The 23,982-nt window shown below is 40.4% G+C and overlaps 1 long non-coding RNA gene across 1 annotated transcript in view; it reads right to left on the bottom strand.

Moving 5' to 3' along the window:
* The window catches only part of LOC120920606, a 195,494-nt gene that overhangs the window by 136,517 nt on the left and 34,995 nt on the right, over positions 1 to 23,982 (bottom strand). Inside the window, exons 2-3 of the long non-coding RNA XR_005744747.1 lie at positions 17,346 to 17,563; positions 256 to 313 (exon numbers count right to left, since the gene is read on the bottom strand). This is a non-coding gene — a long non-coding RNA (uncharacterized LOC120920606). The remainder of the gene's footprint in view (positions 1 to 255; positions 314 to 17,345; positions 17,564 to 23,982) is intronic.

Genomic DNA, 23,982 nt, shown 5'->3' with positions numbered 1-23,982 from the left:
GGTTCCACTAGATTTTAGTTGGTGATACCAAGTTAAAGGGGCTGAATACAAATGCACACCACACTTTTCAGATGTAAAATTTTCCTTCCGCTTAATTATGTGCCACTTCGTGTTGGTCTATCACATACAGTAGGCGTGTATCTATAAGACCATTCATTTGCCATTCATCTGTTAAATGCCAAAACCTCAGTGGGCAATTAATTAAACGTCACGAGTTCAGACAAAGTATAGGGAAGAAGATAAGTTTAATCATACCTTGAAGAGAAGCCAAAGTGTTGTATACAACCTGGGCCAAGGATCCAAGGTGCTTAACCTGAACAAAGGGAATAGAGTTGAAGATCAATCAAGGTATAAATAGATACAAATGTGCCATCATCTCAACAAAATTGTTAAACTCTTCAGGAGCCAGTATTACACTGGCTCACATTAAACTAGTACACATTATAGCTAAGCTACAGAGTTTTACCAACAGTATTGTAAAACATCAATAAAGAAGACAAATGTCTGAATAATTTAGGCTTTTATTGGTGTTCTAGCGTTCAGAACGTTAAAGTCAAACGTGAAAAACTGTACATTTAACTAGGTTAAGAGAAAGATTGAATGGCATGGCTGGCTAAATCCCTATAACTGCCAGTATCATTCTCCGAATGCACATTTGGAACTTGATAGGTAGATTGTAGAAGAAAGAGTGTGTTCAAAGGCTTCACAATTATCAAAAGTTCCATGAGAAGGCCAATGAATTTGGCTTCTCTGAATTTTTTAAAACTTTAAAAAATGTATTCACACTGCCCTCTGCGAACCGCTGAGGGTGTCAATACAAACTTAACGACACCCCCAGATCGGTTCACAGATTGCAGCGCGAACTGTGAATTCAGGCAGGAATCAGATGCCATGGATGTGAACACCCATGGGATCAGATTCTGGTGCTGAAAAAAAAAAGGGTCCTGCACGAGTTTGATCCAAATGCGATGCAAATTCTGCCAGTTTGTATGGCTGAATATGCATCACACAGACATCGCATGTGATCTGCACAGCAATGTGGTGTGCATCACAAGTAACGTTTGGCATCGCACCAGTGTGAACTAGCTCTAAGGGCTCATTTACACTTGCTTCAACTTCAACACACACTAAAGCGCCTATCAACATACTAGGGGAGACCCTAGTGAATAAAATGGAGGTCATTGCAATATGTTCTGTAACACTGTATTTACACTTTAATGAAAAAAAACAAGACAGTAAAGTTACCCCATTTTTTTGTATGATGTGAAAGATGATGTTACACAGAGTAAATAGATACATGTCATGCTTTAAAATTGCGCACGCTTGTGGAATGGCAACAAACTATGATACACGTACTTAAAAATCTCCTTAGGCGAGTTTTAATTTATTTTTACAGGTTACCAGTTTAGAGTCACAGAGAAGGTCTTGCAAGAGAATTGTTGCTCTCGCTCAGATTGTGGGCCTGACTTACATAGTTACATATAGTTGCATAGTACATGAGGTTGAAAAAAGACACAAGTACATGAAGTCCAACCTATGTGTGTGATTATATGTCCGTATTGCCTTGTATATCCCTGTACATTGTGGTCGTTCAGGTGCTTATCTAATAGTTTCTTGAAACTATCGATGCTCCCACGCTGAGACCACCTGTGGAAGGGAATTCCACATCCATGCCGCTCTTACAGTAAAAAACCCTCTACGTAGTTTAAAGTTTTCTAAATTTTAAAGAGTGGCCACGTGTCTTGTTAAACTCCCTTCCGTGAACAAGTTTTATCCCTATTGTGAGTTCACCAGTACGGTATTCGTAAATTGAAATCATATCCGTTCTCAAGCATCTCTTCTCCAGAAATAATAAGTTGAGTGGTCGCAACCTTTCCTCATAACGAATATCCTCCAGACTTTGTACTCGTTACATTTTCAGTACATCCTTCCTGAGGACTGGTGCCCAGAACTGGACAGCATACTTCAGGTGCAGCCGGACCAGAGTCTTGTAAAGCAGGAGAATTATTTTATTTCTGGAGTTAATCCCCTTTTTAATGCATGCCAATATTCTGTTTGCTTTGTTAGCAGCAGCTTGGCATTGCATGCCATTGCTCAGCCTGTCATCTACTAGGACCCCTAGGTCCTTTTCCATCCTAGATTCCCCCCAGAGGTTCTCCCCCAGTGTATAGATTGCATTCATATTTTTGCCACCCAAATGCATTGTTTTATATTTTTCTACATTAAACCTCATTTGTGATGTAGTTGCCCACCCTATTAGTTTGTTTGGATCTTCTTGCCAGGTTTCCACATCCTGCGGAGAAGTTATTGCCCTGCTTAGCTTAGTATTGTCCGCAAATACAGAGATTGAACGGTTTACCCCATCCTCCAGGTCATTTATAACGACCTGGAGGATGGGGTACAACTGCAGCAGCTGGTCCTTAATAGGTTAAGAAGAAAAAAAATTCCTTTAAGCACGAGATGAGGAAGTGACATCAGACGTTGTTTCGGTCCTCCAAGGGCATAGAGCCAAGTGGGCGACATCTTGCCCTCACTAGGCTTCCAGCCCAGACATCTGCGGGATCGGCTCCTGGCTTACCGATGACTCCAGTAAGCTCGGAGACAACTGGGAAGCGGCAGGACGGGGGCACCTCTCTCGCTGCCTATAAAAGTGATCTTGCGGCAAATCCGCCACCGAGACCACTTTTATATGAATGCCGACCGCCAGACTGAAAAAAAATAGCTGGGTAATGGCAGGTAGCTGCTGTCATAATAACTGAATTTAATGCCAAATTAATTTACATTTAGGGTCGGCAAGTGGTTAAAGTTTCCTTTTACACAGCGCTTTGCCGTAAGGCACATTTGTAGAAAATTTCCATATACTGTATGAAGTTTATGGTTTAATGCACATTAAAATTCAGAATGCACTTGATAGAGATGAGTGTTCACAAAACATCAGCTAATAATATATTTTTTAATAAATCAGCAATGTTTATTTATTCTCATGAACTTTAACACATTAAAACTTTATTTCCTCTTCACAAATTAAAGGGCGAACAGAGATTGAAAGGAAATTGAAAGAATCTTTGTGGCAATATGAATTCCTTCATTAATACCAACACCTCTTCCAACATAATAAAAGATTTAGCGAGAGCGAGTTTCTGATTTCCCAATTTTGTTTTCTATAAAATTACAGCATGAATTTTTCATCCTGTAATTTTGTACTAATTTTGCTTTTTGCCCTTAGGGCGCTATGATATAATTAACTGTGTTTTACTTACTCTAACAGGTTTGTGTATATTATCATATATATTAAATTGTTGGAGCCTGCGACTTGATGCCATTCTTTATTACACCCTTCTTCGACACTGGGAAGTTCATTAAAAATGTTTGTTCCTGTAGTTACAATAAGCCAGTGATTGCAATTATGCGGTTTTGTAAGCATATCCAAGTGTTTAATATGTACATGTCCCCCCCCCCCCCCAAGTACAGCCTTGGGTAACTTTGTGGGGTGACAAATGATGTTAACCACTTCAGCCCCGGAACGATTTACCCCCTTAATAACCAAGCCATTTTTTGCTATTCGGCACTGCGTCGCTTTAACTGACAATAGCGCAGTCGTGCGACGTTGTACCCAAACCAAATTGATGTAATAATTTTTCCCACAAATAGAGCTTTCTTTTGGTGGTATGTGATCACCTCTGTGTTTTTTGTTTTTGCGCTATAAACAAAAAAAGACGACCAATTAAAAAAAAAAGAAGCATGTTTTTTACTTTTTGCTATAATAAATATCCCCAAAAAATATATAAAGAAAAAAAATATTTCTTCCTCAGGTTTAGGCCGATTATATATATATATATATATATATATATATATATATATATATATATATATATATATATATATATATATATATATATATATATATACACACATACGTCTACATATTTTTGGTAAAAAAAAAAAATGCAATAAAAACGTATATTAATTGGTTTCCACAAAAGTTATAGCGTCTACAAAATAAGGGATAGAGTTATGTCATTTTTATTATAATTTTTTTTCTTACTAGTAATGACAGAAATCTGAGATTTTTTTCAGGATTGCAGCAGACAGATCGGACACCTGTCAATAATACAGTGTACTGTTTGACAGCAGACATTATTAGGTCTGTTGCGAATCTCATATAATCAGGGACCTCCATCCCAGTCCCAGTATATCTCTTCTGGCTGATCCACCGGCTTCTCGATCTTTGGAATAATTTCTCCCTAACGGGATGAACACCTGTTCCTTATAAATGTCCGTCTCAAACCTGCATTAATTGTATAACCTATACCCATTTCTTGTTTGACTGGAAACCTCATTGATTGAACCCAGCGTGCTGTTTACATTTACATGTAATTATTTAAAAAAATCGTATCCAATGAAATATTCATCATCCTTTATAATACATGAACTACTTGTCCTTCTCTACACACCCCTGAAGAAGGTTATCCCGAAACACATCGGGTGTAAAGAAGGTTCCTCATGTATTTACTTATATGGTAGCAATCATTGGAATCTGTGTATTTTAATTCAATATTTTTTTTTTTTTTATAAATATGTACAATTGCGAATAAAACTATATTTTTACTCTCAATATCCTGTATATTTTGGAATACTATTCGTGCCTTAAAAGCCCATATATACTGGATGTGGCACAAGCATACATTTGCCATTCACCCACCTTTCTTAGAGATTATTATGGGGGTTTACACATATAACTTTAGGGGAGACATAATAAATATACTGTGTGTTGAGGTTTTTTGAGGGACAGTAAATTTACACAAGCTGTACACTCCCTACTTTACATTGTAGCAAAGTGTAATTTCTTCAGTGTTGTCACATGAAAAGATATAATAAAATATTTACAAAAATATGAGGGGTGTACTCACTTTTGTGAGATACTGAATAAATATTTCTCTCAGGGTTCAGGGGGTGCATACATTATAATAATAGGGGTGCTGCATGCAATACTACTGGGGTGCAACATATACTTTTACCACACACATATATAATACATACATGCGCAAAAAAGCATGCATGTTTGAGCTTTAGGGTGCACACTCTAGTGCAATAGGCTGTGCACACCTATGGTTCCTGCAGCAGCCACTTTTATTTTTACACATCAGGGATTGACTAATTGCCTACGAAATTGGAGTCTACCCCTGCTGGATAGATATAAATATAGCGTGGCATCAGCGTCATGTACATGCCCATGATGACGTCAGTTGTGACAAAACATGTAGGGCGGAGCCTACGTACGTGCCGTTGCCACGCCGTTCTTGCTGTGTACACAAATCTACTTCCATGCATGGTCTATTTGTCCTGGATTGATTTTACGCTTTGTTTTATCTTATGAGAATGCTTAATCTTTTGCCTCATTAAAGAGTGTTTACGGTTTTACACCATGTGGAGGTTTCCTTCATTTTATAACCACAATGTACACCCACTTCTCTACATCGACTGAGACACACTTGAAGCACTGGAAGCGTTATGTTCCTGAAGGATATGTGATGTAAGATTAATGATATATATTGAGCACATTTGACTCTGTAATAGAGTCCTGCAACTCTGGTAACAGTCCAGCTTACATCGGTGGCGGATCACGTGGTGGAATCACGAATACCTTCAGAATTTTTATTTTTTCATGGTTTTATGAACTATTTTTGGGATATTTTTTTGACACATTCTTTTGATATCATTCTTCACCGTTTTATGGATCAATTTGTTTTATGATAAATAATAGCGCTGCATAATTTCTGGTTTTATTTGCGCACATCTATGCCCTATCCTATCAGAAACAGGATCCTCTGCCTTATTCAGTTATACAAAGGCAGTCTACACCGTGGCCCAGATTCACGTAGGGTGGCGTAACTTTAAGCGGGCGTATCGTATCGTATTTACGCTACGCCGCCGCAACTTAGAGAGGCAAGTGCAGTATTCACAAAGCACTTGCGTCCTAAGTTACGGTGGCGTAGCGTAAATGTGCCGGCGTAAACGCGTCTAAATCAAATAAGGAAGAGGTGGGCGTGTTTTATGTAAACTAATCATGACCCCACGTAAATGACGCTTTTTACAAACGGCGCATGCATATTATGACGTCAAATTTTCAAAGTAAATTGCGCCCGCTCAATGCTTAAGTCGACGTGAACGTAACCTACGCCCAGCCCCATTCACGGACGACTTGTGCAAACGACGTAAAATACGACACTGTTCGTTCGTTTCCGACGTCCATACCTAACATGACTTATCCCTGCTTTATGAGGGGTAACTTTACGCCGGCGTATGTCTTACGTAAACGACGTATCTTAATACGCCGGGCGCACGTACATTCGTGAATCGGCGTATCTAACCAATTTGCATATTCTACGCGGAAATCTACGGAAGCGCCACCTAGCGGCCAGCGTAAATATGCACCCTAAGATATGACGGCGTAGGAGACTTACGCCGCTCGTATCTAGGCAACTGTGAGGCGTATCTGATTCTATGAATCAGGCGCCGAGTTGCGACGGCCCGCATTCGGAGTTACGACTGCGTATCTGGAGATACGCCGTCGTAACTCCTTTGTGAATCCGGGCCCATGTATACAAACATTAAATACAAGAAAAATTTACAAGCTTCTCAAGTTTTTTTTTTTTTACCTTCAAATCACAATACATCACACACTCAATACTATAAAAACTTGCACAATATTAACCACTAGACAATATAACTATAAATTATGTATGTGATCTCTCTCTGTAATCTCTACAAATTTTGGGCCAGATCCACAGCCCGGTAGCGCAACGTAACTTTTTAGATTTAAGTTACACTGCCGCAAATTTCCTAAGTTAGGTACCGATCCACAAAACACTTACCTGAAAATTTGCGGCGGTGTAACTCAAATCCGTCCGGCGCAAGGCGGGCCAATTCAAATGGGGTGAGTCCCATTTAAATTAGGCGCGCTCCCGCCCCGGACGTACTGCGCATGATCCCGACGCTTTTTTCCCCGACGTGCATTGCGCGACGTGACGTAATTTTTTGAACGGCGTGTAGCGTATTTCCGGATTCCCGTGCGGCTTACGCAAACGACGTAAAATTTACAAATTCGACGCGGGAAGGACGGCCATACTTTACACAGCAGTACGCCTGATGTGTAAAAGTAGGGCTGCCTCACAAAAGTGTAACTAAGCGACGGGAAACTAACGTAGCGGCGACGTAGCGAACGCGAAAAAGCTTTGAGGATCGACGTAACTCCTCATTTGCATACCCGACGCTGGATTACGACGCGAATTCCCCCCTAGCGGCGGCCGCGGTACTGCATCCTAAGATCCGGCAGTGTAAAACAATTACACCTGCCGGATCTTAGGAATATCTATGCGTAACTGATTCTGTGAATCAGTCGCATAGATAGAAACAGGGATACGACGGCGTATGAGTAGATACGCTGGCGTATCCCTTATGTGGATCTGGCCCTTTGTCTCCAACAAGAAACAAAAAAAATGTAATAAATAAAAAATAAAAAAGGAATGTTTCACCATCAGTCTCTTTCTACTTCGTCTTCGAAAGTTACATTACACACTTAAAAATGTGTTTGGTAATTACAGCACCTCAGTTCTGAAATAGCAGCAGCATTAAAAAAAAAATAAAAAAAAAATAGGATAGCTGTTCGGAACTGGTGCTAGAATGTCATCTCTTATAAAAAGCCTTTCACTCAGCTCCAATTTGAGGAGATGTTTTGCTGACAGCATCACCGGAATGCATTACGCCAGGATTCAGAAGTAATTGCCAGCATCCTAAAATAAGTGTGATTTTAGTGTGATGGCATATTGTAACACTGATATAAATATATTCCTAGCTGGACCATCTGCTTACAGTGTTAGTCTTAACCTGACATTACATATTGCAGCTCAGGAAGATGGATGCATTAATCAGAACGTTTTAACAGGTTACAGAAACAGCAGTTTTTAATTTCCAGATGGAGAAAGTTCAACATCGAATGCCACATGCAGTTGTTTCTACAAAGCTCAGTGATGTCATCTTGAAAGTCTTTGCTGGCGGCTGTAATGGACTTGAAAGTGCAGGAACATCGATTGTAAGGCCTATATACCTAAAATAAAATGCTAAAACTTTAACCACTTAAGCCCCGGACCTTTAGGCAGCTAAATGCCCAGGCCAGGTTTTGCGATTCGGCACTGCGTCGCTTTAACAGACAATTGCGCGCTCGTGCGACGTGGCTCCCAAACAAAATTGGCGCCCTTTTTTCCCCACAAATAGAGCTTTCTTTTGGTGGTATTTGATCACCTCTGCGGTTTTTATTGTTTGCGCTATAACCAAAACTAGAGCGACAATTTTGATAAAAATGCAATATTTTTTACTTTTTGCTATAATAAATATCCCCCAAAAACATATATAAAAAATGTTTTTTTCTCAGTTTAGGCCGATACGTATTCTTCTACCTATTTTTGGTAAAAAAAAAAAATCGCAATAAGCGTTTATCGATTGGTTTGCGCAAAATATATAGCGTTTTTCAAAATAGGGGATAGTTTTATTTTTATTTTTTACTACTAATGGCGGCGATCAGCGATTTTTTCCGTGACTGCGACATTATGGCGGACACTTCGGACAATTTTGACAAATTTTTGGGACCATTGTCATTTTCACAGCAAAAAATGCATTTAAATTGCATTGTTTATTGTGAAAATGACAGTTGCAGTTTGGGAGTTAACCACAGGGGGCGCTGTAGGAGTTAGGGTTCACCTAGTGTGTGTTTACAACTGTAGGGGGGTGTGGCTGTAGGTCTGATGTCATTGATCGAGTCTCCCTATAAAAAGGGATCACTCGATCGATGCAGCCGCCACAGTGAAGCACGGGGAAGCCGTGTTTACATACGGCTCTCTCCCTGGTTTTTAAGCTCCAGGGAGCGATCGCGAGGGGGCGGCTAGAAACGAATAGCCGCGCCCTCATCCCGGATCGCTACCCGCGGGTTACCGACCGCAGAATGTACCGGGGGGGGGGTCCCGATCGGACCCCCGAACCGCAGAAAGGCGGGGACGTACATGTACGCCCATATGCTTTCAATTGCAGAGGAGGGGTTGGGGTCTTATGGGAGTCTTATAGACCCCCAATCCCTCCATAAAGAGTAACTGTCATGTGCCTATTGCTGTCACAGGGATGTTGACATTCCTTGTGACCGTAATAAAAAAATAAATAAAAAAAAAGGGACAGTGTAAATAGAAATTTCAATAAAAAAAAATTAAGCAAAAAAAATATAAAAAAGGGCCCCATCCCTCCATGCTCGTACACAGAAGCAAATACGTAAGTCACTCCCATATTGGTAAACAGTTTTCAAACCACATGTAAGGCATTGGTGCGATTGAGAGCAATCATTTTAGCGCAAGACCTCCTCTTTAACTCTAAACCTATTTAAAGTGTACTCTATGGTACACTGCTGCAACTGGCAGATTCATTCTCCAGCTCCCGTTTTTTTGGGAGAGACGGGAGGGTGTGGGGGATGTCCTATCCTGTCACCTGTAAAAGCAATCAAGTGGCTAAACAGCCACTAAGATGGCTTTTGCACTGTAGGGAATTTCCGGCTGAAAAAAATAAAAGATATCTGGATAATGCCTGTAGCTATAGGCTTAACCCTGGTATCTCCACTCAAAGTATATGATGTCTACCCGGGAAAAGGAAAGGAAAATTAAAACCTGAGGTCTATATAAAATAATAAATCACAATAAGTGATTCAGTTTAACATCACAAATCGAATTGATGGAATGAATGAAAATCTCCAATATTGTGGTATTAGGACTTTTGCGGTTATCAGTAGGTATCTTGTTAAAAATTGTTTAAATGTTTTCATAGAGCACTTAGAAATATGAAGTAAGCAACAGGCTGCTGTCAATTTAATTTTAGTATCAGTAATACGTATTGTCAATTCACAAATTCTCTGCCAAAATGGGGTTATTAGAGGACATTTCCACCAACTGTGTACCAGTGAACCTATCTCTTGATTACAACGCCAACATATATCAGAGGACTGTGGGAAGCACTTTTTTAAATTATTAAGAGTTATATGAAGGTTCCTGAAAGCGGGAGCCAACAGAGAATTTGTGTGAAAAGATACATGAATGCTGCCATTGTTCGTCTTGAAATGTTGTATTAAGAGCAGATTCCCAGAGTGCTTTAAATCTGACCGAACTTGTATGAGGTTTTTAGCCATGCATACACCATCAAGATAGTTTTTTTCCATGGAATTTCCTTGAAGGCAAACAGATTTAAAAGGGGTAAAGATCTTAACAAGGGATGTTTTTGTGGAAATGTAATTGTGTATCTGACGGTACATCCATTTTGTTATAACCGTTTTCCTAATTCAGCTGTCATAGCTGTCATTTTGTCCTTTGAATACAATTTGTAATCAATAAGGGTGTGTGTTCATTTACTTGTAATTTATATTTAGAGGCCATTCCTGGTATAAGGTCCAGGTTAGATCCCAGTGGTATGAAAGGACCTGGTGAAGTGGATACATCTGAGCATTAACTTTTAGGGCTGCACCAATTAGTGGGTAATTTAGAATATTAGGGCATGAATTATATGGTATCCAAGGAGAGAATTTCACCAGTAGAGCACTCAAGTCATTCTCTAAATCCTCAATCTTCACTATCTGCATCACAATGCCAAATAATTCTCGTGAGGTGAGATGCCAAAAACAATAAATTCTTAAAATTGGGAAACCTATTCCCCCAATTTTTTTTGGTCGTTTAAGTAGTTGGAGATTAATACGGATCTCTCATCTACCCACAGAAATTTCCCAAGTAACACCTGCCAAGAACAATAAAGATTCAGTGGTAAGAAAATTGGTAGGGTTTTGAAAAACATAATATTTTTGAAAATACCGTAATTTTGACTATGGCTGCCCTACTAAACCAGGAGAAATACTTGGGACCATTTTTTTAAATCCCCCTTTAAAATCCGCAGTAAAGAAATACAATTGGTATTATATAAAGCATCTAAGGTAGGTGTAATCTATACTGCCAAGTATTTCAGCCCCCCTGTCTACCTATGAGAAGGAAAACATTTTCTGAACTAAGGCAAATGTATGAGAGGTAAGAGACAAGTTCAATGCCTCAATTTTCTTAGAATACATTTTGAGGTAGGAAACATAACTAATGTGCAAATGCTTTCATCAAATTTGGCATAGAGATATGAGGTTGTGTGAGGAAGAACAGCAAATCATCTGCATATGCTGCAGATTTATATTGTCTATCTCTTATTGGAAACCCATGAATAGACAGATTAGCATTTATAGAATGGCTAAAAGGTTCCAACGTCAATCTGAAAAATAATGGTGAAAGAGGGCAGCCCTGACATATCCCGTTTTGTATATTTACCGATTCTGAAAGAGTACTATTAATTTTCAATTTAGCCTTAGGATTGCAGTAAAAGGTAGATATCCATGTAATCATATGTGATTTTGGGCCTATATGTTTGCATGTGGCTGTTAGAAAATCCCAAGAAACAGGGTTGAAGCCCTTTTTGGCATCGGTTGACAACGAAAGACCTTTAATGTAATTTATCTTTGCCCTATGTATGGGATTCAAGGTTTTGGTGACATTATCCCTCGCCTCTCTTCCAGGCATGAAGCCAACTTGCTCTGGTCCAATCATCTTCTGTAGCAAGGGTCTTCGGTGAAGAGAAAGGATTTTTTACAATAATTTAAGATCAAAATGTAATAATGAGATTGGTCTACAATTAGAACAATCCAATACATCTTTCTTTGGCTTGGGTAAAATGGTTACATAAGCCATCAGAAAATCTTCAGGGATTTCCTGCGAGTCATGCAAGTTGTTCAAAGTTTTTAAAAGATGTGGAGCTAAAATATTGGCAAATGTTTTAGAATAATTAGCTGTAAAAACCATCAGGACCAGAGCTTTTCCCAGGTTTAAGAATCTTGATGGTTGTATATAGTTCATCTTCTGCAATTGGTTTCTCTAGGTGTTCTATGTCAGATATCGGGAGTTTGGGCATTCCACTTTTAGTCAGGTAGTCCTGTAAAATCTGCGGTCTCATTCCCTGCAAGTCAGCTGGTTTATGAGGTTTCGGTAAATTATAAAGGTTTGAATAATATGTACGAAAAACCTTAGCCATTTTATTTTTGGCTTTAATGGCAGGTAGATTTGAAGCAAATATTGAACCTTTCAGCTCCCTAGTAAGAAATGTTCCTCTGTTATGTTCATAATAAAATTATTATTTTTTTTAAAAGAAGATTTTTTAAACTTTTAAATTTAATAAAAATATTGTAAAGTTTTCATTTTTCCCCAAGAGTTCATTTGCTGTATGTATTGCAGTAGAACGTTTATATTGACTCTCCAAATTTGTAATTTTGTTGGTCAAATCTAAAAGCCTTTTTCCGGCCTCCTTTTTAGCTCCCATACTAATTATTATCCTCTAATTACACATTTGCAAGCTGGCCAAATTAAAGGGGAGAGTTCATCAGGTAAGTTTTCAAAAAAGTAGGATTTGATGGCCTTAGTTATTTGTTGTAGCCCTGTCTGATCAGTTAATAATGATGGGTTCATTATCCATATTCCACCCCATGTTGGTTATTGGGGGAACCAAGAGACAATGAAATCAGCGCATTATCGGAGATTGTTGTAATGCCCATTTGAACCTCTTTCAGAATGGATAAATCCCTTTGAGAAATAACGATACAATCTATAAAATGGGAACATTTCTTGTGCATTTGGGAAAGAATAATCTTTATCAGAAGGAAGGATTTACCGCTCTCCGGGTATCCACCAATGTTATGAATGACAGTAAAGGCTTACATTTTTTTCAAAGTTCTGTATGATAGGCAAACTTTTCCATTATATGTGTCTTGAAGATGGTTTAATGGAACATTAAAATCTCCTCCCATTACCATGCAAACTGAGGCAAAACCCTTTAGCTCGTTAATAATTTGTTTGCAAAAAGAGACGTGCAAAAAATTGAGAAATAAACATTTGCAAGAGCGATGGGTAATCCAGCCCAATGACCCATAAGGAATAAATACCTCTCTTGTGTGTCAATGAGAAATCAAAAAAGTTTTTTTACCTAATGTATCATAAGACATGTTGATGTACAAAGAAGACGTTACGGGTTAACTTAAAATCTCTAAATCACTTGGAGAAAAAAAATATATATAAATTGACAGGAAACTAAATTAAATTAAATGAAAAAGTGACTCAGTTTGTTTAATTAGGAGTTAGGTTTCCCAAAGAAAAAGAGTCCAAATTTTAATCTCTTAGCCCCCATTCACACCTAGGCATTTTGTCGCCTGTAGTGTGACGCCGCAGCAGCCCCGAGACGCCAGAGGGACGAAAACACATGCACCTCTATGGAGATGGTTCACATCTCCACGCTGAACGCCGAATGCCGTACGCCTGCCGCCTGAAAAAAAGTCCCGGACCTTTTTTTCAGGCGGCGTTCGGCATAGGAGATGTGAACCATCTCCATAGAGGGGGTGAGGCTGCATTCACAATCGCGGCATTTTGTCGCCGCAAATTGCGGTACAAAATGCCGCTATTTGTCGCCGCAATTCGCGGGACAAAACGCCGCGATTTTGTACGCCGAAGTGTGAATGCAGCCTTACAGAGAGGACCAAACAAGCGAGTAGGAATGGGCAAATAAAATGGGTAAAACTTAAAAATCTGCTCGGGACGGCTCTTAAAGCAGGGGTCCCAAACCCCCAGGCAGCAGACCAGTGCTAGTTCACTGTCTGTTGACAGTTGGGCCGCACAGCAGATGGAGAGCAAGGGGTTGTGGTTTGAAGGGGGGGCTGAAGACAGACCCTGTGAATATACCTCTTCACCCACCCTCCGGATGCTGGGTAAATTGGCTGCCATAAAATAAGTCCCTGGTGCCAAAAAGGTTGGGGACTGCTGTCTTAAAAAAGAAGTTCACTTTTGGGAACCCATTTTTAGGGTTGAACATGCAACATGTTCTTACTCTTGCAGCCACTCCCCGATCCGCTGCCTTTAGTGACAGCGAGCTGGGGATCTTCTCCTCAAACTCACTGTCACAATTATAAAAATTGTCTGCTGGACCATGTCATTAATTCACAAAGGTCTTTGCAGCTGTCGGTTTGTAGTTCCCAATGAACTACCAAGGCGCTGTTAAGTGCTCTAGGTAGTGCATTGTCTCTTTCTTTCAGATTTTAACTGCCTGCTCGTTAGAGGTACAAGCAGACAGCTTACACTGACAGTCTGCAGGAGTCCTGCATGGCACCCGTGAATCTGCTGATTGCAGGTGCAAGGATTTCCAGGCGGGTCCTAGTAAAAAAATTCTAATAAATGCAAATTTTTTACACCTGCAAAAACGATGTGCATTAATTCAATTTGTTCACAAAAGGTGAACTTATCCTTTAAATGGAGTTCTAGAGAGCTGTAAGCATCCAGCATGCGTTTCCACATGGCAATATGTTCTTAAAATTAAAATAAATGCATTTGGATGGAGCTAGCGTTTAAGAAATCCAAACAAACAAGACAAAAATGAATTGTTCTTTTGACTATAAACTGCGGTCTAGATCACATTTTTAATGAGCCAAAAGATAAAAATAGCAAGTTTTCATTTTTTGTCAATGTACTCTATATTCCATTTATAAAGTAGTAGTACCAAGTATGAACATTGAATTTTGCCAGTGTACATATAGCATTTACCTTTCACACCACCAAACCTTTTATTCCTGCCAAGTTCACCCTATAAATCGACACTGAAATAGTAGCTCTTGGCTCCCACTTGCTCACTATAAAGATCATTAATTACATCTAGTGAAGTTTTCTTTTTTAAACAAAAAATGCCCCCCCCCCCCCTCTGGTTCTCATTTCCAAAACTGACCTTCAACATGAAAAGTATTACATTTTGTCCGTTTGCTGCAAAAATTACTGTTATTACCACAAATTCAAGTCAAAAGTAACCATCATTAGTAATTTTTGGACAGTATAATGATTTTAACTTTCAACATACTTGATGTTTGGTTTGACACTGTTCAATAAAGCTTTGCTTTTGCAAAGATAAAAATGTAACTTAACCCCTTGGGAGAGCAATGTGCCCATACAGTATGTGGCGGTGGAGGGGTGGGCTTTAAAAACTCATACAGTATCTCACAAAAGTGAGTACACCCTCACATTTTTGTAAATATTTTATTATATCTTTTCATGTGGCAAAACTGAAGAAATTACACTTTGATGCAATGTAAAGTAGTGAGTGTACAGCTTGTATAACTGTAAATTTGGTGTCCCCTCAAAATAATAACACACAGCCATTAATGTCTAAACCGCTGGCAACAAAATGTCCGGGTGAAAATGTCCAAATTGGGTTCAAAGTGTCAATATTTTGTGTGGCCACCATTATTTTCCAGCACGGATTTAACCCTCTTGGGCATAGAGTTCACCAGAGCTTCACAGGTTGCCACTGGAGTCCTCTTCAACTCCTCCATGACGACATCATGGAGCTGGTGAATGTTAGAGACCTTGCATTTTTCCACCTTCTTCCAGAAGCGCATTTGTGAGGTCAGGCGCTGATGTTGGATAAGAAGGCCTGGCTCGCAGTGTCTGCTCCAATTCAACTCAAAGGTGTTATATCGGGTTGAGGTCAGGACTCTGTGCAGGTCAGTTAAGTTCCTCCACCCCAAACTCACTCATCCATGTCTTTATGGACCTTGCTTTGTGCACTTGTGCGCAGTCATGTTGGAACAGGAAGGGGCCATCCCCAAACTGTTCCCACAAAGTTGGGAGCATGAAATTGTCCAAAATGTCCAAATGTGACACCGGAGGGGGGAGGGTTCCAATCAGCGGGAGTTCCACTTTAGGGTGGAGCTCCGCTTTAACTACTGTACTCTATTGTGAAAAAAAAAGGTCACACACACACAAACTCACAAACACAACAATGATACCTATGGGTGCATAAATCAATTAAAACATTAAGTGATAACATTCTATACAATTCATTGGGGTGGCACAACAATGATGAAGGGGAGGGGGAAAGAGTTCAAATTAAGAAAAAACACCACACAAATAGTGACAGCCATCCTCAGAGAAAAGCCAACTCTGTAAATGCAAGTGGAGAAACACGAAGCGCCAACCTGAGTTTAGTATTAAAATGCACAATTTATTCCAAAGGATTAAAAAACACTCACAAGAACGAGTAAGATGTAAAAAGAGCTCATCTAGTGCTTTGCAGAGCCCCTCCGGTTCATCTCATGGACATTGCGATGCCTTCAGGGACCACAGATGATGTGTGTGGGCTGTATGGCATCCTAGGTACCAGGAAGAACCACAATGAACCACAGAAGCGGATGTGTTGTCACTGGAGACAAGGAGAGGACAAGAACATGATGTAAAAAGAGCTCATTTGGTGCTTTGCAGAGCCCCTCCGGTCCATCTCACGGACATTGCGCTGTGTTTAGGAACCACAGATGTTGTGTGTGTGTGTGTGTGTGTGTGTGGGCTGTACGGCGTCCTAGAACCAGGAAGAACCACATGAACTACAGAAGCAGATGTGTTGTCACTGGAGACGAGGAGACGGCCAGGAAGCACTAGAAGGGATGAAATGACTGGATGAACTGGTTATGTACTCAAGAGCATCAGGCCTTGAGAAGAGCATCAGGCCTTGAGAAGGAGCTAGTGCTCCGAGCACGTAGCCAGTTCATCCAGTCATTTCATCCCTTCTAGTGCTTCCTGCCCGTCTCCTCGTCTCCAGTGACAACACATCTGCTTCTGCAGTTCATGTGGTTCTTCCTGGTTTCTAGAACGCCATACAGCCCACACACACACACACACCACATCTGTCGTCCCTGAACACAGCGCAATGTCCGTGAGATGGACCGGAGGGGCTCTGCAAAGCACCAAATGAGCTCTTATTACATCATGTTCTTGTGAGGGTTTTTAATCCTTTGGAATAAATTGTGCATTTTTAATACTACACTCAGGTTGGCGCCTTCCCATTTCTTTCTCCGTATGTAGAACTGTATAGCCCTTTAAAATTAGATGTTATTTATAGAACTTCCATCACAAATCCCCCAGAAATTGAAATAAAACTAGAAGAGATAAACAATGTTGACTGCCATCGGTGGAACTTCTCAAACAAAGACAGCAAACCATTCAATTCATGGTGAGGTGGCCGAAGAGAAAACATCATCAATTATAATGTTATCATCAAGTATAGTATTGATTTCGAAAAACAGGAAGGCCTGTATAGACTTTCAAAATGGCACCTTCACGTTAAGAGGATAAAATTCCCTTTGAACATTTACAGAAAGTTTACCCAGCTAATGTTCCTCTCTGTTTTCCTATTTGATGATCGACTCTCACCGTATATATTCCTTCAGCTCCTTGTAATGCCTCCCACTGATAGAGCTGTGAATGATTCATATCCTCATAGCACAGAGCGGCTTGAGATGGTCAGAACATAGAATGGCTGTGCATACCACGAGCAGCTCGCCGCACAGCTGGAGGAAACAAAGCCTAATGGAACCCTGATGGGCGGCTCACGTCCTCCATACTCCGGGCTTTACAAGCAATTATTTCCACTAAGAGTAGAACAAAAAAAAAAGAAAATTGGAAGATTTCAGAAAGCAATACCAATTTCAAATCTCATGTTTAGAAATTGTAGACCATAATAAATTTCCAGGAAAGGTGACTAGATATTAACTTCAAAAAGACAGACTTAATTGACAAGCAAAATAGTGAATTAATGAAGAACATTACCACTGCCTTGGGAATTTTTTCTTTAGCTTGCTCTCAAAACTTTTTTCCCCTCTACTACTTATTATCCAACTCTAAAAGTACAAATTTTCTAACTATGTCAACTTCTGTTACAGAGGAAATCAGTATGAAGACACCTGTTGAAATGAGCTTAGTAGAATTTGGACTTAGTCAAATGTAGGCTGCCTACCTAAATAATTGTCTGTGGAGCCATTCTTTGGTTTTTACACATGCCCCCATGTAAAATGGACAAAAAAAACATGCTCAGGGGTATTTATAAAGAGTGTCTAACGCTTTTTGGAACTCCATTTTGCCAAACAGCAAATGTCAATTCAGGCGACAGATTCCTTTACCTGTTGGGGACACCCTATCCCCAGGACAGCTGAGCTCCCTCACCACACCTGCAGCCAAATTACTTAGAAAAAACAAATAGTTTACTTGGGCCAGCTTGGCCCAAATGAACTATTTAAAGTGATGGCACACATAAACTTCAGCTTAAAGGAAAAGTAGGGCCAAAGCTTTGCGCTCCTGTGACCCATTTTCAGCTGACAGCGGGCTAGAGTGCACTGTCAACTGACGTCGTTCAGCCGTTTCAGGCTTTAGAGGGATCCCGAATTTGTTAGGATCCAACAAGATGCCAGGACTAGTGATTGTCACCGGCGCAAAAATAAGTTCTAAATAATACTATATTGACCTGCTGCAGTGCTGTATAAACCTTCTAGGAGGTTTAGGTGAAAAAATTAAAAAGGTGTTGGTACTGCGCTGGTATAATAATGTGATATCAAAAAAAAAAATTTTTTATTATTTTTTAGAAAAAAAATTTTTAGTTTACCCAAAAAAATTTTTTTCTATTTGACCCCTATAGTGATATAGTGCTAGATCCAGTACAGTGATGTACGTGATGGGTCACTATAGAAACAGCTCTTGTGAACATATGTACTAGCGTGATGCTATGTGCATATGCTGTGCCATCAAAAATAAATAAATAATAAATAAATAAATATGGCTACCCCAAATGATGTGCTTGTGAAACAATATTCCAAAGTGCTATAAGTGAGTCTATAAACTATTATGAATATACATGCACAAGTGTGCGAACATATAAATAATGAATAATATTATTAATATATAAAAATAATAATAAGGTGCGTTGGTGCCAAAAATTAGTTTTTCACAATTCATGTGCATTCATGCTGCAACACGTCCCCAATTATGGGTAAGCGCCAGTTCACAAATTCCAGTCCAAACAGAAAGTGTTGCTGAGTTTAAATCCTGGTGCTGTATTTCATGCATACAGGGTGCTGTCACTTCTTCCACCCGACAAAGATAAGTGCTACCACCACCAACTGCTGAAATGCAAACTCACCAGACCCCAGCTGGTAATGTGCCTCAAAAACGTATTCCGTTAAAGTTGGTGAGTCCTCTCAGGATGTTCCTCAATGCCTCAAAGAAACCAAGGGGCTCATCATGGTGAAATACGTTTAAAAATATATTTATTTAAAATTCATAATAAAAAAACTACTCACAAGAGAGGTGCTTTAAAACCAGCACCTGGTGTCTTTGGCAGTGTCAGTCTTTTAGACAGCCGCTGACCAGCTTATCGTACGGGTGCGTTCCTGGCTCCTGCTGTACCTGTGGTCTCACTGGTTAAAATTACACTCCCCCTTGCGCTGTCCACATAGCTTGGCGCTTACCCATAATTGGGGACGTGTTGCAGCATGAATGCACATGAATTGTGAAAAACTAATTTTTGGCACCAACGCACCTTATTATTATTTTTATATATTAATAATATTATTCATTATTTATATGTTCGCACACTTGTGCATGTATATTCATAATAGTTTATAGACTCACTTATAGCACTTTGGAATATTGTTTCACAAGCACATCATTTGGGGTAGCCATATTTATTTATTTATTATTTATTTATTTTTGATGGCACAGCATATGCACATAGCATCACGCTAGTACATATGTTCACAAGAGCTGTTTCTATAGTGACCCATCACGTACATCACTGTACTGGATCTAGCACTATATCACTATAGGGGTCAAATAGAAAAAAATGTTTTGGGTAAACTAAAGATGCCAGGACTGGCAGCTGGCTCAGCTTCTCAGCATATTGCAAGTGGTACACATCACTTGCAGGTTCTTAGGTAGAAGAGCAGTGGCAGCCCATCCATTAGGGGAGCACGAGCTGCCGTCTCCCCTATCTATGCATCCGGTCCCCTGATGTACATGTAGGTAAGCATGGATTCCATTGGGGGTGGGGCTTGAAGCATGTAATTGGAGCCAGAGGCTTCAAAAAATGGTGGGCCTGGGGTGCAGAGCACTGCAAGCTGAGCCCACCCTGTGGCAATAGCAAATGAATGTTCACTATTATTGTAACGGACAGTCCCACACTCCACTTGAGTGCTTTCTTCAAATACCACCTCCTCCAGTCTGAATATAGATATCAGATATTCCAAATCACTGACAACCAAGAAGGAGACAGTACTCGTTTTGGCTGCTGAACATTAACTGTTTATTGAAACACAGGTACACAGAGGTAAGACTCGGGACAACCCCCCCAACCTTTGCATTCTGGGAGGGGTAGAATGTCCAATCAGCAGGGCAAGCTGTTGGAGGAATTCCCCCCTCCCTCCTCACAGCAAACACACATATACATCCCATAATTCCCAAGGCAAACAGACACAATGGAATATACCCCTGATCTCTCCCACCCCCTTCCCATAGCATCTTCAACTCTTCTGGGAAGGCTATCCACAATGTTTAGGAGTGTGTCTATGGGAATATTTGATCGTTCTTCCAGAAGCGCATTTGTGAGGTCAGGCACTGATGTGGACAAGAAGGCCTGGCCCACAGTTTCCGCTCTAATTCATCCCAAAGGTGTTCTATCGGGTTGAGGTCAGGACTGTGTGCAGGCGAGTTTGGGGTGGAGGAACTTGACTGGCCTGCACAAAGTCCTGACCGAAACCCAATAGAACACCTTTGGGATGAATTGGCGCTGAGACTGCTATTGCTATGCATGACGAGTTTTGCCACCCCCGCTAAGACTCCACCTACAGACAAAAAAAATGTCCCTTTAAATTTTTGGATAATGTTAGCAATCATGCTATGGGTTGCCTGCACGCAGCTTCAAGGTGGATGCACATGTATCAGCCTGCGGCTCAGCATGGAGGATGGAGCTAGTCGCCCGCCTAAAGTAACACTTACCTTATATATTACACATGTACACCTGCCCCTGTAGCCTCTAAAAATATATATAAAAGAGAATTCCGGTTCCCAGCAGCATGACCTACAGCGTCGTGCTGGGCTAAAAAAAAAAAAGTTGTGCCTGGTGAACGGGCTGCCGTTTCAGTCCAGAATAAAGCTGGTCTTCTGTCTGAAAACATTGCCCTGTATTAATGGCTAGAAGCAAAGCCGTATATTAATGTGAACCCAGACCATCCTACACGAAACAGGAATTATCTTCAGAAAATGTTAAGTGCCCCATAATATTGGCATTTCGCAGAGTGTGCAAAAACACGTATAAATGTATAATTCATAGTAAAATTGCATTTACAGTTTTTATATACGGAAGGATTACAAATGACCACACAAGGGACATTTAAGAAAATAATTTTTGCATTTTTCAGTGAATATAAATATTGAGTAAATGGACATTATTACATTTGGCAGGAGAAAGTGCAGTTTTGTGCAGTATATTGGGCAGAGCTCCAGAGGAACATGTATAGCTTGGTTAGATGGCGATGTAATATATTTTAATAATAATCTGCAGAACGTTAAGTGTTTGGAGGTTTGCAAGTAGAAGTAAAATGGGTACATTAACTATAAATGTAGCTGTATTGACATTAGGAACAGAAGGCAACGCTTGGTTCCTCCAATTCTGGTTACAAATCCGGCTCCAATGACACATTTGTGTAAAGCTGGGATAAGAATGCTTGAGCATCCTAAAGCAGAATTGGGCCAGCTTTGCCTTACCGGTATGTTGCTGGATTTCAAGCGGTTATACCGGGATGATACCTGTATTCCCGGTATCAATGGTCGGTTCTCTTGTAAAAGCAATCCTAGCGGCTAAGTAGCCACTAGATTGCTTTTACAAACAGCTGGATACAGCGGATACAAAGAATACCCAATCACATGCAAGAAAAAAAAAAAACACCTTTGCTTGCATGATTGGATGATGAAAGTCAGCAGAGATCCCACTAATTTTCTAAGTTCTAGAGCAGGGATGTCCAAACTTTTTTCAAAGAGGGCCAGATTTGGTGAAGTGAAAAGGCGTGAGGGCTGACCATTTTGCCTGACATTCTTTGAACAATTAAAATTTGGTCCAAGTGTGTTCGTCTAAGCACTAATACACGGCCCAACAGGAATTCTCTTGCCTTTGTGGCTGTGTGTGGTGAAGAGATGAGCGTGGGCGTGTTATTTGGATATACCGTATTTATCGGCATATAAACACGCACCTTCACTTTAAGAGGGATATTTCAGGAAAAAAACTAAAATGTTAAATAAAGAACTGTGGAGCAAAATAAGGGACAGTGCCCATCAATGTAGTCGGGCAGCACAGTGGTGTAGTGAGTAGCACTTTCGCCTAGCAGCAAAAGGGTCGCTGGTTTGAATCCCGACCACGACACCATCTGCCTGGAGTTTGCATGTTCTCCCTGTGCTTGCGTGGGTTTCCTCCGGATACTCCGGTTTCCTCCCACACTCCAAAGACATGCTGGTAGGTAAATTGGATCTCGTCCAAAAATTGGCCCAGTATATATATGTATATCTGTGTGTATGACTGTGTGTCCCAGGCATGTCGAGATCCTACGGGGTAAAATGACCGCACCAGCCAAGCAGACACTGGCTGGAAAAAGCGCCTAGAGGCGATTCAGTTCGCATGTGCAGCGCTATACAAGTCATTCATTCATTCAATCAATGCAGCCTCACCTGTGCCACAAAAGCAGCCTCACCTGTGCCATCAGTGCAGCCTGATCGATACCCATCCGCAGCCTCGGAGGGGACAGGGAGGGGGGCAGGACAAGTGCCGACAGATTACATACAGGAGAATCTCCTGTTTACTTGGTGGCCTCTTTAATACGAAGTCCCGCCTCCTATGATAGACAGAACAGTCCAATGGCAGCCCAGGAGATGGGACTTCCAATTACAGATGCTGCAGAGTTAACAGGAGATTCTCCTGTATTTAATCTGACGGCACTCGTCCCACGCCCTCCCTGCCCTCTCCGAGACATTGCGGATAAATACGGTATATATAGATCTTTTGTGGCCCCAAAAAAACCCAGAACTTCTCTTTTAAAATTAATATTTATAAATAAACAAATTATTAATAAATTGCTTCCCTTTAAAAGGTTGGTTAAGTGTACAAATCTCACAGGCAGGGAGGAAATAATAAAAAAAACAATCCTATTTTTTGGTTCTCTCGCTTAATGCTCTGCTGGCCGCTATCCTGCTCTCAATAATCATCCGTAGCTGAATGGAGCTGCCGGTTTTATTAAATGCCCGCATCCTGCCATTCCCTGCCTGTGCCATTAGTATTACTGGTTTTCTGACCTTTGCGGTGTGCGTTTCGGAGTTTACAGATCAGCAAACACCAATAAATCTTGTCAGAATTAATGCAGATGTAAAACACAGTTATTACCATCTTCACTCTATAAAGGATGGCCTGCTACAATGTTATTACAGCAGCACAATTTATCCTGATTGCGAGGAAGATGAAATAACAGCAGGAAGACGACAAAGCCTTCCTACAGAAATACATTTCTCCTGACCTGGCGCTCACAGAATGCCACTATATGCAGGGCCAGCAAGGATGGCATGATGGATTCGGTGCGGCAAAATCCCGAAAGGTTAATCAGTTTGTATTTGATTGCATTCTGTAGAAACTTTTAAAAGGTTTTCTATTTTAGCAGTAGATTTATCCAATCTGCCCCTAAAGCTCTTCATAATTACAAGACGTAGATGCCAAGTTTGGTTCCAGGTTTTCATGCACTCACTCACCCTAACCAACCTGTCCATACTGTATAGTACTCATGTCTTTCCAGCATTTTGCTAGGAAGGCAGCTAAACTAAAATAGCTGAATTTCCCATTCAAACCAAAGAGTTTAGAATCAGAAGCACTTGAACTTTTATATTGCCCAGACTATCTGTGTACCACATAACCAGTAGGCTGGCTTTGAGTGGCTATAAGCCATTAAAAAAGAAAAGAGAATGGCTCCACAATGTGTAACTCCTA

Source organism: Rana temporaria, chromosome 13, assembly GCF_905171775.1.
Source record: "Rana temporaria chromosome 13, aRanTem1.1, whole genome shotgun sequence".
NCBI classification, from domain to species: domain Eukaryota; kingdom Metazoa; phylum Chordata; class Amphibia; order Anura; family Ranidae; genus Rana; species Rana temporaria.
Note: the sequence above shows the minus strand (reverse complement) of the source record. Positions and strands in the feature narration are given on the sequence as shown.